This window comes from Corapipo altera, unplaced genomic scaffold (genome assembly GCF_003945725.1).
Source record: "Corapipo altera isolate COAL_440 unplaced genomic scaffold, ASM394572v1 165, whole genome shotgun sequence".
Lineage (NCBI taxonomy): Eukaryota > Metazoa > Chordata > Aves > Passeriformes > Pipridae > Corapipo > Corapipo altera.
In genome coordinates, this window is record NW_020884954.1 from 1,394,363 (window position 1) to 1,412,361 (window position 17,999).

At 42.5% G+C, this 17,999-nt stretch overlaps 1 protein-coding gene across 1 annotated transcript in view; it reads right to left on the bottom strand.

Annotated features, from left to right (window-relative positions):
- HTR1F (5-hydroxytryptamine receptor 1F) overlaps window positions 1–14,254 on the bottom strand; it is a 109,103-nt gene extending 94,849 nt beyond the window's left edge. Inside the window, exon 1 of the mRNA XM_027663643.1 lies at window positions 14,043–14,254. The gene's annotated coding sequence lies outside the window, so the exon portion shown is untranslated. The remainder of the gene's footprint in view (window positions 1–14,042) is intronic.
- Between the last annotated feature and the right edge of the window lie 3,745 nt (window positions 14,255–17,999).

The window sequence follows — 17,999 nt, forward strand, 5'->3', positions numbered from 1 at the left end:
GAAAAGCCACGTTGAAAAAAAAATCAATCTTCAGTTGACACTGCTGCTTGCAGGGGAGGTGGAAAGGTCCTGTGAAGGTCTGCAGAACCAGCTGTGAAAGCCTTCTGTCAGCTCGGTGGGAGGGGAGAGCTGTAAGACTGAACCACCGCTTGCAGTTCTTGTCCTTTAAGCTTAGGGATGGCTGTAGATAAAATCAGAGGCACGTCTCTTATGTGGAGGCCTCCAGAACTGCATGTCCTGCTTAAAACTCATTTGCAGATATACTGCCTGTTTCCATCCCGAGAGAACAGACTATGTATTATAAACTCACTTACAGAAGTGGCTTGCTGTCTTCCCTTACAGCATCCATAAACTATGCCCATAAATACTCCAAAGTAGCTGCTAATAGCCTAGACTGTGATTCTGACTGCATAACAGATAAGTAATTTCAAATGATGAAAATTAGCTACTTACATAATTCGATTTATTCTGTTATAGTCTCTGTGAGGGTTTAATCGTGGTGCCTCATCCCCAGCTCTGCTGCTGCTGAACTGACAGTATATTGTCTGATTCAGAACAGTCTAGTGAGAGTGCTGGGGTGGTATGAAGGAAAAACAGGTAGATGATATAACAGGAGTTATGTTTCAGTCTCTCACTTGTAATTGTTCCATCTCTTTCTCATTATCTCTGTTTATCCTATTGCATTTTGATTTAGCAGGCTCCTTAAGCTCACGTGTAACGTGTGTATTTACATTTTAAACACAACTTTTACTGGAATGCCTAGTTCAGACTTGATCTTTTGCAGTCCATTAATGAGTCCTCTGCCTCAGAAATTACTTTTCTGTTTCCCCACTCCAGACAAGCAGGCACTATCCCAGAGTCCAGACCAGCCACTGCCCCTTGCTAAGGAAGATGCACTCACTTGCAGATGCTGGCATGGAGCACGTTCTGCAGGGTAAGATGGGCTCTGTGCCCATCAGTTAGAGGAACCAGAGTAGGTAGGAAGCTCCAGAACCAGCCTATGTGAGGCTGGGGGGGGGGGGGGGGGGGCAGCAGCTTTCCTACCTCCATTATTTTTATTTCCTCAAACCAAGCACAGTGCAAGGAGGAGAGGCTTCTCAGACAGTGTGGTCCAGACCTTGTTCTCCAAAACAAGCACTCCTGCCTTCAAAACTTCCTGACAACAAGCATAAAGGGATGGTAGTGGCTCGTGTGTGTGCCTGGGAGGCAGCAAGTTCACAGCAGGACCACCCTGTTCAAATAAGGATTTGCTGGTTTTCAGCAGGACACACAGCCCCATGCCACAGGGATGGGGTACAGCCTCCCTCTTATCAGAAAGAATCTCAATCTGAGAAGCAGAGACTGCCCTAGGAATAATTTTAATCTTCTCAATTTATTTGTTAATGTGCTTTCTTAGTTTCTGATGAGGACTCTTCCTGACCTCCCACTGGCTCCTGCAGTCACATAGATAAAACAGGGTAAAAAACAGACAAGCATTTGCACACAAAAGCATTTTGTCTGGGCAAGGGGTACTTAGAAGTAACTTGGAATCTAAATTGCAAAAAAACTTAAGGGATAAGAGTAGCTAGCTGGATAACCTTCCAGAAGGCAGAAACATCTTTTGAATTGCCTCTTTAGCTCCTTCCTTTACCTCATTATCATCACTTCGATCTAAATTGAATTGACTCCAAGCCAGTTTATTGCAATGTATGAGCTGCTCCCCTGTAGATGCTGGAGATGAGGCTCTTGCCTGAAAGCTCAGAGTGACACTGTTCACTCTCAAAGGCACAGAAACAGAGGTGAGAACAGATTCTTGTAGTTCCCTCCACTACTGAGACGGCAGAAAAACTGATTCTCACTTTTAGGATAAGTTTTAGAAGGAGGTGACAATGGCAAAGAAAGGAAGAAAGGTATTTTTCTGCCGTTCTTTTCCCCTCTCCACCCTTGATCCAAACTACATCCTCTTCACTGGCTGGGAGGTGGCTGTGTCTGAGAAGGAGAACAGTTCTGCCCAAAGGGTCCCTCCACCCCTCCAGGATATTTCCTTGCTGCAGCTCAGCTCTTCCTGAGATGGCAGAGGAAGAAGAGAAGATTCTGGAGAAGAGAGACAGGGTGACAAAGTCTTTCTTACGGAAAGCAAGAGCAACACTTCTTGATCCTTACTCTCCTTGATGCCTACAACTCTTTAAAGGGCAGGACATCCAGCAATAGTGCTTGAGAGGTGTTGATCCAAAAGATTTGTAACAGGAAACATGAGAGGTATGATCTGTTCTCATTATCACAGAAAGAAGCTTTCTGTTTCAGTCAGGATGAACAAGCCTTTTATTTCCTGCCTTCTTTTATTACTTCACCAATTTATTAAAATCTTTTTTTTTTATATTCTTAATATCCCTGCAATGCTTTAACTTCTTATGTCAGTGACTCATACCTACAGCTGAACAAGAGCAAACCTCTTCATACAAATGGCTTAATTTTCAGGCTGACCATGTAATTTTATCACTCTTCAAATGATCTGTGCTTCTCTAGACTAAACGAATGAGTTTCCAGAAAGTAAATGCGTTTGGGCTCAACAAACAAAGCTTTATGTCAGGTTACCACCAAAGAAGTCTGCACAATATTGTATCAATAAAATATGAGAAAGTAAGAATAACATAGTCACAGGTGTACTACACATTAGATATACAGAAAAGGCATCAATAAATTGTGCCATTGCATAAGCAGTTCTCCCAATAACAGTTAAGGGAACAAAGAAGTTGGCCACACCTAGGAAAAGTGCTGCTATTATGAGAAGAATTGGCAGTAAAAAGGTCAGAATCACATTTCTAAGCGAAGTCCTGAAGTTTCCAGTGCTCCTTCCTACGTGAACGGTGCTTCATCCTATATGTATTTTCAACATATCTCTTTGTCAACCTACCTTTAACTTAGGCTCTGTGCTGCTGCAATGAATTTCAATCCAGATTTCTGTGCCACTTCCACCAAGGTACCTCAGAGATTTATGAGAGAAGTAAAGATATATGTAGTGTTCCCTTGCTTTTTTCCTTACATATGTCTTTGATTTCAGCAGACAAATGCATCCAGGTCAGAAAAATAGTTGCTTTGTCATCTCTCTGCATTGAAAGTCCTTTTTGATTCTGCTTTTTCCACAGAAAAAATTCTGGCCGAATCTGGTTCTCTAGTGTTTCATAAAGAGTTTTTTTCCTATGACTTTTCTGATGGATCAGAGATGAGCAATTTCTAAAAAACGAGGCAGAGCTCCTTTTGGCTGTTCAAGCTGATCAGGGGTGTTACAACGGTCCTGGTAACTGTGCAGACAGTCCCCAGGTTATCCTCACCACACACATCTGAGCAGTCAGTCAGCATCATTGCTGCGTTACTTGGCGAGAGGCGAACTCCCTGACCCACTTACATCATCCCCAGCTTTGTCCATAGGCAGAGGTCTGCCTCTCTCTCTCTGAGTCAATAAAATGGATGGAACAGCCACATTTCCACCTTACATGAGGACATGCAGTAAAATCCAGGTGATACTGCAGTAGTGGAGACCACGTGAGTCCTTAAAGGAAGAGAAGAATCTCTGTAGGTCTGCAGTGGAAAGTGTTTTCCAAAGAGAATCAGGAATCATCCTCCTCTTCATCCATTCCTGCCTCAGAATATGTCCAAATACAGCAGGTACAGCCCATTCTTGCAAGAGATTTACATGGATGCAAAACAGACCCCGTGCTTCCAGTGTATTGTTTTTCCCATTTATCAAGTGTTGCATCAACTAGTGTTCACAAATACGTCCTGAGAAAGAAGAATTTAATGGGATTTGCTTTATGTGGATATAAATCAAATCCCTTGATTTTCTTTCTATACACTCTTATTCCAGCAGAGGTCAGCTCTGCCTGTGCTGGGGAAAAGTAAAGCAGTTCAAAGTGTGGGGTATCTGTGCACAGAGCAACACAAAGTGCTGCTCTCTTCCTACTGTCCCCTCACAGCACCAATCAAAGCCCATTTCAGGCCTTCCTCTCAAATGGAGAAAAGAAGTGCTTTGAGCCAGGCCATCTGTACCTTCAAGATTGCCATAAAAGCTGGTTAGGGAGCTGTTCTTGCTGCTGCTCTGTGGCTCCAAGCCTGCAACATGCAGGGGAGCCAGAGAGTGTGATCCTTTGTGAGGTTAAAACTGCTGCACGACGAGAAACCCCCAAAGAGCAAGAAGTTGTGTCTGGATTGTGCTTTCCAATTACTGAACTATTAGGGAAACAGAAATACTGCCGTCCTGTTGCAACTACCTTCCTTTACTGCTGTATCAAAACTGTTAAAAAACAAACAAACAAACAAAAAAACAAAAAAAAGAAAGGATTCTGTGCTCAATAACTTAGTCAAAGTTTGTTTGGGTAAAACTGTCTGGGTGTGTTCATAAACAATTTTACTGCTTTAAATGGCGTAATTTTGTGGGGGTGTGTATGGACCACTACAAGTTTCCTCAGCTCCATCAGTTACAGTTGTTCTTTAACATTAGCTCTTCAGAACACAAGAAACATTTTGATGCCAAAGGCAAAACGTGTTGAGAAAACTCTGTGGTTCTACTCTTTGGTTTAGTGCCCCTCAGTTAACGTTTTTTATTTTCCAGTTTTCAGTGTCAACGTGCGTTTCACATTTTGCTCCTAAACAAAATTCTCTTACTGAGTCACTGTCTTAGAGGGCTGCTCTTTTGAGTGACAGATCCTCCCACTCTTCTTTCTTCCCCTCCTCTTTGGTTTCACAGCCTAGCCTTTGCCTTATGCATTTCCCTTTTCTCACCAGCACCCAAGGAGGAAACAGTGTTCAAATATTCAGAGGTTCATGGCAGAATGCTGTATTATATAGCACTGAAAACGTGCAAGACACGTTTATTCTCTTTTATTTTTAGAGATCAAATTATTGCTACATTCAGAATTTTTGTTAATTGTCATTAATGATTGACACACTTAACAGACTTTTGAAGCTGGAAATTAATGACTGCTTTTCTGAAATTAAATGTCAAGCCTTAGACAGAAATCTTTCATGTAACCAGTGATGTGTGCCATTGAGACAGCAGCTGCTTCTGAAGGATAATGTCTAAAAAACCCCAAAGAGCCTCACTGTAAAACTAATGCCAGGTTTTGCTAATTAATATTTTTCACCCTTTCCTGGTACATTTTTTTAATTTAGCTTCTTAATACTAAAAAACCAGGTGAAGTTTCAGTCCACCTATGAACCCCCTTTTCTTTGTCCTATTAGGGAGATTTAATAGTTTGAAATGACTGAAATGACTAAATGTGGTTTGCCTATTTCTCACGTGTAGCTACATACAACAAGAAATGAGTGCCATTTGTTTAACAAACTACCAGGAGAGCCAGTAAGTAATTTCAGTGCAAGATCAAGGATAGGGCTAATGAGCAGCAGGCTTGAGAATAACTGAGAACTGAGAGAACACCTGAGAACTGAGAAAAGAAACACAAACCCACCAGAAAGAGGTGATTAAGGTGTACCATCTTAGTGATTATTTGTGTGCAGTTGTGCTGCCCAGCTGCAGCCTTTTGGGGTGTCAGATGAATGTCAGTGAAAGCAAGTGGAGCTATTTTTCATCTTAGTGCTTGTTTCTCCTGATGGCGTTATCTGTTACAGGTCAAGCAGCTACAGATGACAGCTTAATAGGTCATCTTAAAAGCAAGATATGCACCCAGAGCTGTTGCTGCTGATTAAAGATCACATATCTAAGTGCAGAGATGACACTCTTGGCTTTTGGGTGGCTGCAGCAGATTTAGAATTCCAGTGTGAGTATCAGATTGTGTCACAATACCACACACACGCAGCTCAGACTGGCGTTCACTGGAGACCCTGCAACGACTTCACCAAAGAGCAAGTAATTTTCTGGAAAACTGTCAGCATTTGGGAGGCTCCCATTCTTTACCCAACACTTCCAGAGGCTGCCACTACAGACAGTTGTGAGCAGGTTCCACGCTTGCACCCTCTTTACTTGTCTTTCTTCAGTAGTTGTACCCAAATATAGGGTTTTTTTTCTTTACAGACAGTTCAAATTTGTCTTTACAGACAGTTCAAATCACCACCACTGACTTTTGTGCCAAAAACTAATGAAGCCATCCTGGGCTGCTCATCTTGCAACAGCAATTGCATCATTTTATCATCTGTCTAGAGGTAACTGGCTTGCCCTGGGCTGAGGAGGGCCTTACCTGTTTTCCCCAAGAAGAAAACTAACTAGGCCATTGCCAAAATCTGAAATGCAAACAAAAATCCTGAACCAAGAATATCTAAAACAAACAAAAAAGAAGTCCCTACTGCTGAGAGATCCCTGCTGCCTAGCTGAAGTGTGGCTGGTGCCCACAATATTCCATTTAGAGCAGTGTGAACGGACAGTTGGGCCCACACTGCATGGCATCTAGCACAGATCCATGTGTCTGAGAGACATCATCACTAATTTTTAGAAGTTTTATGGTTCAAAATACCTAAACTGACATGAGGGCTAAGCCAGTGGCATGGTAGTTTGATAGTCCAATACCAAAGGGGAGATAACTTAGGTGTCCTTGGACATGGCATGAAGGTTTGTGAGACCTTATGGACAGAAAATCTGCTGAAAAATGTGCTGGAAAACACTATCCAGGAAAGAAAGATCCCAATCTGGATATGATCTTGTCTTATTTGAAATGGTCTTCTCAACAAATCATCTCTAAATCCACACCTGACCTTTGTCTTGGAGGACTCTGATGGGTTTGCTCCATAACAGGGTCCAAACAAACTAAAATTTATTCAGTTTGGATGGTCAGGAGACAAGGAGGTAACAGCAAATCAAAGTCATAGTGTAGGCACAGATGCTCATTATTAATAGAAAATGGTTGTTTTTTCTAGATATAAACATCCTGAAATATTAATTGAAAAACAAAAAAAAAAAAAGCCAAACCCCCGTAATCACACAAGGCTTTTGGTCTAGATGAAAAGAAACATATTTTGTCTTTTCCAAAACAGCAGGGGCCCTTTTTGCCACTGGCAACTGTCAAGTCTTCAGGTAATTTCATAATAAGACCTGCAGTACAGTCTTTGAGAAAAGTGAGGGTTGGCTGGAAGGAAAAAAATTAAAAGCCTTCAGTAAAAGGCAGAGTGTGAATGAGCTTGATTTATGACCCTCATGTAAGAAATCTTTGTGCAAAAGAGACGGTAATGATGCCATTATGCTGGGCAAGCCCAATGCAGGAGATTGTTTATGTAGATACAAGCATTAGAGAGGACAGGATGGAAGTCATTTCCCCAGGAAAGAAATCAACAGCCTCAAATGTATCTTTTACTGAGACCAAAATGCTATTAGACCTTCAAAGTTTGGCTTCCCTATTTTCTTGAGTGGATAATTGTGTTATTTGCTTGCTTTCTCTGGTACCTTTGAATTTTTTTTTTCTGTGTGGTTTTTCGTTCCTGGCTGCTCCCTTGGGTGGCCCCTGGCCTTGGTTCATCCCCCTCACTGTACTGGGGCTGTCACTGGGTCCCATTACTGGCCCTTGGCTCTGCCTGCCCACGCTTGGCCGTGTCCCCTCAATGAGACAGTGCCTGCACTGGCATCACCTCAGCTCCCATCACATCCCCCCTTGCAGGAGGCTCTCTCTGTAGCTCTCTCTGTTCCCCACACGCCCAGGTTCAGGATGTGGGTGGCTGTGGAGCAGTTTTTCAAGAAGGATCCAAAGGTTACATCGTCTGGACATGAATCAGCTCTGTGAGGTGGCTGACGTACCCTGGGAGGTGCATCTCTGCCTGGTCAGTCATTTCCACTGTTCTGTTTGCACTCTTGGTTGTTCCTGCCCAAGAGTGCCCTTGATACTCATTCTATTTACCTATGTCTCTTAAAACAATTTTAATTCCAACCCAGTTGTTCCAGCCATTTGCATTCCTCCTCGACTTTTTATCACCTGCACCTCTGCAAAGTGTACAGGTTATTCCCTTAGCTCAGCTGTTAATGAATAATTAAACACTAATTTGTATCAAACTCTTAATTAAAACATGATGCCTGGGAGTGTCTCCTGAACAGTCACAAGTGGTGTAAGCTTTGTAACTTGACAATAGTTGTTATTATGAGCTGTTAAGACCTATTTTCTGATTAAAGTTTTCCAGGCAGTGATACCTACTCCTCCTAGTATTTTCACCCAAGACACATTTATTGCTTTGTGTCTGTGACAATGCTAGAAGCTTGTGCTGTATTTACCAGGATTTATTATAACACCAATAGGAGGAAGATGCTGTAATAGCTGACTGAGCTGCCTCTGTAAGCAACACAGATGTGGCCCAAATTTGCCTACATCCTCTAGTGGTTGAGTTATCAATAAACCATAGCCTGAAACCTCTCCCAAAGATCATCTTTTGATCTCTGTTTCAGTTTTCTCTTTCGGTTTTAGAGCACCCCCTTCTCGTCAGTGACTCAGTGAACCACAGTCATCGCAGTGAGATAACAAACTTGTACTCCGTGGGCTCCATCACTGCCTACTGCAGTGGTTCCTCCAAGCCAGGCTGATCTTTTATAATCTGGCACAAAGCTAAGGATAAGAAAATAGCTACTTTTTTTTCCCCCCATATTGAATTTAGAGACAACCTTACGCTTAATATACATAAACTGAATGGATTTAATGCTATCGAATCAACAGTGCTAGGTAATGGAATGTTTCTTTTCTCCCAGAGGAAGGATCACTCTTCTTCAGCAAATGATCCAATTATGGCCCACATGTATGCATCTAGAGACTAACAAATGTAGTTATAACACAAAGAAATCATCTGCACTACAATTCGAAAATGCTTGTTTTTCATATATTACAGCAGCCCTACATTAACTGTCATGCACACTGGCTTCTGGATTCAGGGAGAAACAACAGCCACGATGATTACTGCTGCCCACACAGGAAGTTTTCCAGTCAGGGCAGTGTCAGTGTTTCCATGTGAGTGCAACCAGTAGCAATCCAGGAAGTCAAACCCCAGGAAACTCAAACAGCAGAGGATGAGGAAAGATCTACTGCCTGAAAACCAGCTGTTGTGAGGCAAGGAGAACAGTGGGACTGGGAGAAAGAAGAAGGAGAGAAGATGCAAGGTGATGCTGAAGTCATGTTTTGCTGCTGACCATAGGAGTGATTCACTGAACACCATGTCCTCTGTCAGAGGTAGGAAGCAATAAGAAGAGAACATTTGGCATTCCTGTCCATGAAAAGATCCAAGCCAACTGTTCTGCTCGTTCAGCTGCTGCAGAAATCAGCTACAGAAAGCTTTAGGAAGAAAGTGGGAATAGGAATGAAACTTGATTAAAGTGAACTTTTACTTCCACTACTGTGAAAAAGGGACGATAGGAATCTGACTGTTGTCTTTTTGACCATAATTGTTATTGCAGACAGGACTATGCAGTTAACAGGTATAGTAATTCAAAGCTCTCAAATTCTATTTTGAAGGTCAAAAGTTTCTAAAATTGTCACATTTTTGATTGTGACTTATGGCAGCAGAGTTCAGAAGTTCCCCTCAAATCAGGAGAAGCTGCCAAATGCAACCACGCTTCAATAGGTACAAAGTACCCTTTGGAAGAATTCCATCAAATTATAATCACCTCTCACTACTGCATAAGCAGTGGCTCTTGTGGGTGAGGTAGCCAGTTCCAGCCCTTCTCACCTAGTCTGTCAAAAATCTACATACTGGATCAGACATTTTTGTGATTCTTGGCTTTTGTTTCTGCTTTTCTCTCCTTTTTCTCCACCAAGTCATATTCCCAGTGTTCCTTCATAGTTCGTTGCAATGTTTTGTTCATTCACATGGGGTTTATATTGGCTTCCATGAAATTAGTATCTGTATATACAAGCAGGTAGCAAGATCACCTGAGCCTCTCTGTGCACATTGTAGACAACTTATTAGCAGCACTGTCACCATTAAGTCCAATATTCCCTGTGGTGAAAAATGACTCCTTAAAAGTTTAGCACTTAAGGCATAAAGGCTGTGTTTGTACATGAGCCAGCTCGATGGATGACTCTTTTTGACTGTTCTTGCCATCAAACCATTCTATTTCCCACCATCAACAAAAATCCAGTTCAGTCAAAGCCTAAAGAAGTTAGGCTTTCATTTAACATAGCGCAGCAATGGTTTCTTACAAAATACAACTAATTAGGCACATAACTCTAGGAAAAACAAGGAAAAAAAATTTATTTAGGCAGCCATTTTATCACTTTGATAAGCCTTATCTTAAATTTGGGGGTGCTTGCCACTCAAAACTTTCAAAATTCAGCTTGCATTTTTACAAGAAGACACAATGCTTAAACACAGTCAATGAGGCTACTTGTTCATATGCTGATGGACTTTTTCAAATCCTCTCATTTTTTGAAGAAGCCAGTGACGTGGGAGTCCTTAGGTTGGGCTTTTTGTGGTGCTGAACAGCTGATGCTTCATGGTGGACTATTTAAAACCAGTGATCCTGCCTTTAGTTTTGTGCTTTCTACCTCTCCCCTGCAGAAAACCTGCAAACCCCCACACACGGGTGCACAGCTGTAAGAGTCAAACCCAGTTTCATAGCTCTTCTACTTCCAAGTAAGCCTCCCAAATTACCGTGTGATACACTCCTAGTGTAGGCAAGGGAAACTCAGAAGTGTTTAATCACTTCTAAGGATGCCTAGGTCTGCATATTTCACTGTGCTCCCATGTGCTTTTCTTCCTCCAGGAACTGCAGCAGAACTGATGACATAAAGAGAGAGTGGAGGATATGACCATCAATCCCATTCTCTTTTCTCCATTACTAATTTGTAAGATGAACCATCAAGAAAATAACACTTGAAATTCAATATATATAATATACATTCCGAGCATTTTCTGAAATGTGCCCTGGTTTTAATTAAAATGTGAAGCGTATGCACTGAAGGACTTGTTTCTCTGCCAGGGGCAACTTTCCCACCATAGACATCAAATGCCAACTGAAAAAATACTTTGTTTAGTTCTTGGATTGAATATTCTCCAACTCTATTACCTTTGGAAATACAGCATAGTAGCAGAGGGCAACATTATAACTGACAAATATAATTAGTTTATAAAAAAGTATAACCAGGGGACATGGTTTGATAGAATCACTTTTTCACACAATAGTTGCAGAATAATGGATCACACTGATCCTTTTTCTAAATGGTATGACAAAGTAAATGAGCATTTGTATAAAAATGCCATAAGAGTTGAAGCTTGAATGAGAGAGTCAGCAACCTTTGTTTGTGCTCATAAATTACCCTGTGGATGAAAATGTGACATTAATAAAACCCAAAAGGCATCCAAAGCTGAGAGACACAACCCATGAAATACTGAAATGCATTAGATTGTGCACCTCACGTTAATCACTTGAGATCCTAAAGTACAAATTGCCTCCAGCAGTTTCTAAAGTTATATCACAGGTTAAATGGACACCCACAGATAGAGATTAGTCACTTAAAAGACAAAGGTATAAAAACTGATTTCAACTACTAAAACTGTCTTACAAATCATTTTTTTCTTGCAGTTTTGAAGCTATGCCTTTTTTTTCCCACCCTGTTTCTGGGTGAGGGGCTATTACCAGGGCAAGCTACTGAATCTGGTAGCATATAAAGCTTTTTCCAATTAACACTATAAAGGAAATCATGCAAAAAGGTGCTACCCTTTCAGATCCAATAAATTCAGTTGTCACTTCTAACAGCTGTGCATTAGTAAGTTATTAAAGATATCTGAATTTCAATCACTTATGCTCTCTCAAACACTAAAACAGTGGTATGTCATCCTCAGGTGTGGAATTAGCACAAAATGCCACGAGCCCCTGAGAGATGTCCTGTGCAGCATGAGCCCTTTTTATCTGTAACCCCAGCTCAAAAGGGCTCCTGGTACTGAAAAGTCAGACACTACAAGCAGTGAGTGCCTCCTGCCTGAGTGTATTCTGATAGCCCTTTCATTTGCTGCCTGGATGAAAACCCAGGTAATTTGGAGCTCACAAAAGGGAAGGAAGGAAGGAGGAGGAAATATGTAAGGAAACTTGCTTATTTGCAGGTTTCACTGAAGGCTGTAAGAGCTGTAGAGTACAAAACTTCTGGGAAAAATAACACCCCCCCCCCACCATCAGAGGCTTGACTAATACCTTCTTAAGAGAGAAAGATTTCTGACTTTCCTCAAAGTCTGTTTTATTTATTGCATTAACGTTTCACAGTGGCTTGGAGCTAATTTACCTGGACACTCCAAGTACTTCAGTCTCCACAATCAAAAAGAAGAAACTTTCAGATATTTATGACAGGCTTGGTGGAATTCTGGACTTGGCAGAAATCACACCAAAGAGAGGAGGTGGGAATGGCAATTCTGAAGAGGCAAAGGTACCAAGAGTAAGTACCTAAAAACAATTCGATGCAATTGTCACCTCTTTTGCAGTGTTCAGAAAGTAATATTCCTTGGAGTGACTAATACTTTGAGCAGTGCTGCTGACCAGCCACTTAACCCTTCGTGTCCCACATGCAAGGAAAACAACCCCCCTACTTCTATATTCCTGTTTCATGCAACACTGCAAAAAGTGAAGTGTGCAGTGTCAGCACACAGCAGTTTTTTATGATCACGAGCAAAGATTATATTTTTTTTTTAGCCCTAAGCAAAACACTTAACTCCCGGGTCAACAGATTTTAGTAGTTAGGAGACTGAAAATAACAAACAAATACATACATTTTATACCGTTTTCAACACTAACAAGACAAATGGTGGAAGAACATAAGTTTTTCAAGGATTAATTCAGAGATGCAATCACAGCAAGCAGCAGTTCAGAGCAGAGGCACATGCCAGGCGCCTTGAAGAGCACGTGGGATTCTGTCACTCTACTTTGACTCCTGAGACCAGTTTCCAAGTCCCTAAATGATGTGTCCAACAGTCAATGTTGCAAATCTCTCCTCCTTTTTTTTTTTTTTTCCCTTTCCCCTGCTTGGACAATGTCAGGTTGACTTGTGTGCCTGTGCAGGTGCATATGCACATGCATGTGCAGGTAGGTAGCTCAATACATGATTTCTTTCCTGAGAAGTCAAAAAAAATCAGTGAAGAGCAACAAAGTCTACACTGATCTGAGTTTTTCCTGAGTCAGACTTGGTAGTTTAGCTCATATTTTACAGCAAAGTTCTAGTCAGTGATTTTTACCAACCATGCATACTCTCATTTTTTCTTGTTTTATGAGAATAAGACAGTCTTTTCTCCATGCATACTGACGTCTCAGTGAGATATTTTCCTTAGATAAATACCTGCTGTATCAATACTCCAATAAGAAGAACAGTAGAGAACAGAAATCTCTGTGAAATTATAATATCTAACAAAGCAAAGACATATGATCTCCTAAAGTTAGTTTTCATAACGTGCAGAAAGCCTGGAGTTTCCCAGCCTCATAAAGCATCCAACTAGTACAGTAACTGTATAAAATTAATAACCTTGCAAACAAAAGCTCTCTGGATTATGAACCTGTACAAACTGAGTGAACTGCACAAATCACAGCATGCTTCCATCACTGAAAAGGAAACTAAATATTTACAGAGCCGAGAAATACCACTTGATTTGGTTTGGGTGACTTTCTTTTGCAGAATGCTCAAGTTGAATTAGGATGAAAACCAGAAGACAGTTCACTTGTTAGCACCATAAAGAGATTCAAAGCCTGCTTGGAATTTCAGACGGGAATGCCAGCATACAAAATCAATCGGTGTATGGGATTGCATGTGTGTGGCATACACACATCTTTGCTGTATTAGACAGCATCGGTAAAAATGAAATTAAGGAAAAGCAAACTCAAGGGAATGCTGCCACAGGAAATCTCATCTACGTTCAGGCTGATAAAACAAATGAACATTATTTGCAAGGCTGGTATGAACTAGGAAGGTTTTCATTCCTCAGTCCAACTTTAGGCAAAAGCAGAAACAGAGTCCTCCTCTGCTCCAAACCGTATTTCAAGTTCTCCGGCAGCACAAGATAAAGCTAATTAACGAAAACCAAAGGATGACGAAATGAAGCCAGATAAGCCATAAATATCTACATATATAAGCACACAGCAAGCAAGATAATGAAAAGTTAGCCAGATTTACCGTTTTAATTGTCCAAGTGGGTGGTTTGTTTGGGTTTGGGGGGTTTTTTGGTGGGGTTTTTTTTGTGGGTGGGGGGGAAACGTCGGGAGCTGCTTTCACGAGGACTCCTCCATACGCATCCACACCGCGGCGGGCGCCGGCTCCGGCGCGGAGAGCGAAGCCTTTTCCCTCCGCGGCCGCCCAAAATAAGACAAGAAAAACACGGCGAAGGGGGCGGGGAGGCGGCAGCCGGGTGGGCAAACCCCGGCGCCTCCCCGAGCGCTGCCCTGCCCTGCCCTGCCCGGTGGAGCAGCCCCGCCACTTGCGGGAGCCGCCGGGGCGGGGCGGGGGCGGGCACCGGGATGATGCCCGGGATGATGCTCGGGATGATGCTCGGGATGATGCCCGGGATAATACCCGGGATGATGCCCGGGATGATGCTCGGGATGATGCCCGGGATGATGCCCGGGATGATGCCCGAGATGATGCCCGGTGCTGCTCCGCCCGCGCTGCCCGCGGTTCTCCCGGGAGATGCCCGGACCTGCCGCTCCGGAGCGATGTGCGGTGCCGTGCGGGGGCTGCCCCGCGCTTGTGCCGCCTCCTCCCCGGCTCCCCCGAGCCGGACGCGGGCTGGGAGGAGCCCTGCGAGAGTCCTCCGGGGTGGGGGGGGAGCCCTGGTTTATCCTAAATCGGGTGGGAAGGCTGTTGCTGCTGCCTAGTCGTTGTCTTCCCAGTCTCTGCCTGGTGAGGGGGGTGAAGGGGAAGGTCTGCTTCAAGCACTGGGTTTATATGGGATTTTGGAGCTTCGCAGGTTAGCGGGTGAAGCTGTCAGCCTCCTCCAAAACGTTACGGCCGGGCTGCGAGGGAGAGGTGCCGGGGTGCATGTAAAGCGGTGCAGAGGTGGAAAAGCGTGTGCTCAGCTCTTCTGCAGAGAAAAGGTGCGGCTGTCAGAGGCGTGTGTTTGGACCAGCAGAATCTGAAGTGGGTGATACCTTGCCGAGGAGCTTAGACATGCCCGGGGGGTAACTGAGCTGCTGTCCCTAGGGTGAATCCCGGGTTCTTCTGAACCCAACAGTAGCAGACCTACTCAGTGCCTTTTTCCTCCCTCTTCTCGACACTCAGCCCTGGGCCTCCACACTCAACAGGTCTCAGTGGTTGCTTTTAGCCCATCATCTGAGAAGGCTGAGTACCACCCAGATAAACTATCTGCAAGCAATGCTTTGAGCTCTTCTATTTGTACAAGTATTTGTCTTTGAAGTAAACAAAACGTGTTTCAGTGAAACGAGCCCATACATACCATTGCAAACTTTTATTCCACGAAAGCTTAAAAGAGCTGAAAGTACTAGAGGTTAATTTATAACACTGTTTATTAAAAAAGGCAAAGGAAAGCCTTTGTAGATAGAAGGTCTAACAACTACCTGCAGCACACAGCCATGTTGTTGTCTCATCAGTCTAATTAGATGCAGTATTCCTGGGTCATTTGGTGCCTGCCAGGTTTTGAAGTGGCTGCTTAGGACTTGTCTTCTGCAGGCTTTTTTAAGTTCCAGTTTTATATGAGCTGAACAATCTTATTTCTTTTGCAGGTTTTGGCACTGGTGAATGCAGTCTCCTTCCTCAGCTACCAATTATATATATCACCCGCTATCGTTTGAATTAATGAATTACACCACAAGTGACCTTAGAAATAGCAGAAATAATAGCAAAACAGTTCTACTCTATCAACTGTTTATGATTAACCTGTGTTTGCACTGTAGTCTGCATCTGGCTTTAGATTGATGCCATTGCACTCAGTCTAACAGGAATGTGAAAGTGCCTCTCCAGAACTGACAATTTACTATGTTATTCTTCTGCAGTGCCTATAAACCTTTGAAAATATTTTCTCTTAGGTGCAACTGCTTGAGTGACATTGATGCTGGCAGAAACTATCTAGTGGTTCCCAAAACAGAGGGCAAGGGCACTGGATGTCACAGTGTAAGTAAGTAGTCTTTCATCTCCATCTTCAAACATCTCCTCAGGACTTTGTGCTTCCTGTGGTGTTTGCTTTGGGTTTGCTCATTGCTATTTTGTATTTGTTTTAGTTTCAAACTGTGGCTCATCCTCTTAGACTGTGCCCTACTCAGTGTAGTGTCATCTTGTTCAGCTGCTGTGCCTCACAGAAATGGATCTGACGGTAGCAAGAAGGGGATTTTCTGTTTTGATTATAACAGGTAGCAATTTAAAGCTTATTTTTCTGAGTAATTTTTTTTTTCTTTTTGCTGTGTTCTTTTACATAAGAAGAGTTCATACTGGGTCAGGCAGAAGTTCTTTCTAAGTCCATTGTTTTCTTTCTGAGGAGAGCTGGCAGTGGGTACCCAGGAATAGAGTGAGACCTGAGCAAATACAGAGAGATCCTTGTCCTGGAACACCCTCAGCTCTTGCTGAAGCTTAGGCAAGGCAAATTTGAAACACTAACTGTGCCTTTGTATCTAATCACCTCGGGGGATCTTTTTTTTATAAGAGTGTCTACAGGTAATTTTTGAACACATTTATTTTTTGTTATTCACTCTGTCACTCCAGCAAGTTGTTCTACAGCACACCTAGCCATTGTGCTTATGGAAAAGCATTTCTTTATTGTTTTAAACTTCTGTTTCATAAACAAAGGCAAGCAACGGTGGGAAAGTTTTACTTAGCTTAAGTGATGTTTACATTAGTTTAGATAAAGCTACTTAATCCCTTGCATTAAATTAAAAATAAAGAAAAAAAAAAGGAAGAAAGAAATAAGTCAGTGAACTCCTAATAGCTGCATACAAGGTTTATTCAAAGAAGACTGCCCACACTTCTCATATACTTAGTTCTCAAGTTTTTTGAGACAGTCTTTTTGCCCTGGGTTTGTACAACACATGCCTCATTAAAGACTTGATCCTGGACTCAGGCTCCAAGCCAAAATGACACCAAAATTATAATAACGGGTTGTTTGAATGATAAAGAAAAATTAAAACAATGGACTGGTGGCTGCTGTGTGGATGCAGAAAACGGTTGATTTTTGTGACTTACATTTCAGTCCCTTTCTGAGAGACCTGTTGCGAAGAGAAAGGTTTTCTTAGATAAGCAATAAAATAATTGAGTTTCTTGAATTCAAGATTACATTCCCTATCTGTTGTTTCCTGGCAGTGTTAGTGCCTAGTGCTGATGCTACTCCCAGCTTCTCCCTTGAGCTGACAGAGTTAGCACCAACATTTCAGAAATTTGTTTAGAGACAATTCTCCAGGTATATTTGTGGAGATCCCCAAGAGATTCTTCTGATTGTTTTACTATAAACTCTCCACAAACTAAGTCAGAAAATCTGATCTGAAGACATCAGTAAGGCTATGGAAGACTGTCATGAGTTATAGTCACCCTGCACTCCAAAGGACAGCTTTTCCCAGCAGCATTTATCACCTTGGGGGGGGGGCATCAAAAAAAGCAGCATTGCTCTGCAGCACATTCAGAGCCTCAGGAAGAGGAGTGACTTATGCAGTAACTTATTCCCTCAGTGTGCCAGCTAGTGGCCTCTGCCATCCCAGCTCTCCTTCCCCAGGGATCAGGAGGTAGATGACAACAAGCTGGTTTGTAAAGCTGGTGTTGGAGAAGAGTGAGTCAAGGAACGCTCAGTTGGCATGTTGTTTGAAATTCCAGCATCCAGCCATGAAGTCCAGGTTGCTTTCCTCTTTCTCTTTCTGCAGACTCTGTCTCACATCAGTATGGAGTGAAAGAAGTACTGGAGTTTGCTTATAAACCACCATCATTTGCAAACTTTTCTCCCTTCTCAACAGTATAGACTTGATACTGAAACTTTTGGGGTTTTCACATTTAAATCCTCCTTGTGCAATAAATCAGGTGGATAATTTGTATTTCCTGTATGGCATTCCTTTGTTTGCAGGCTCCTATTCTTGCTGGGATGTTTCTTTCCAGGGATGTGAAGAAGATTTTGCTGTTCCCTCGTGCTTCATCCTTTCCCAT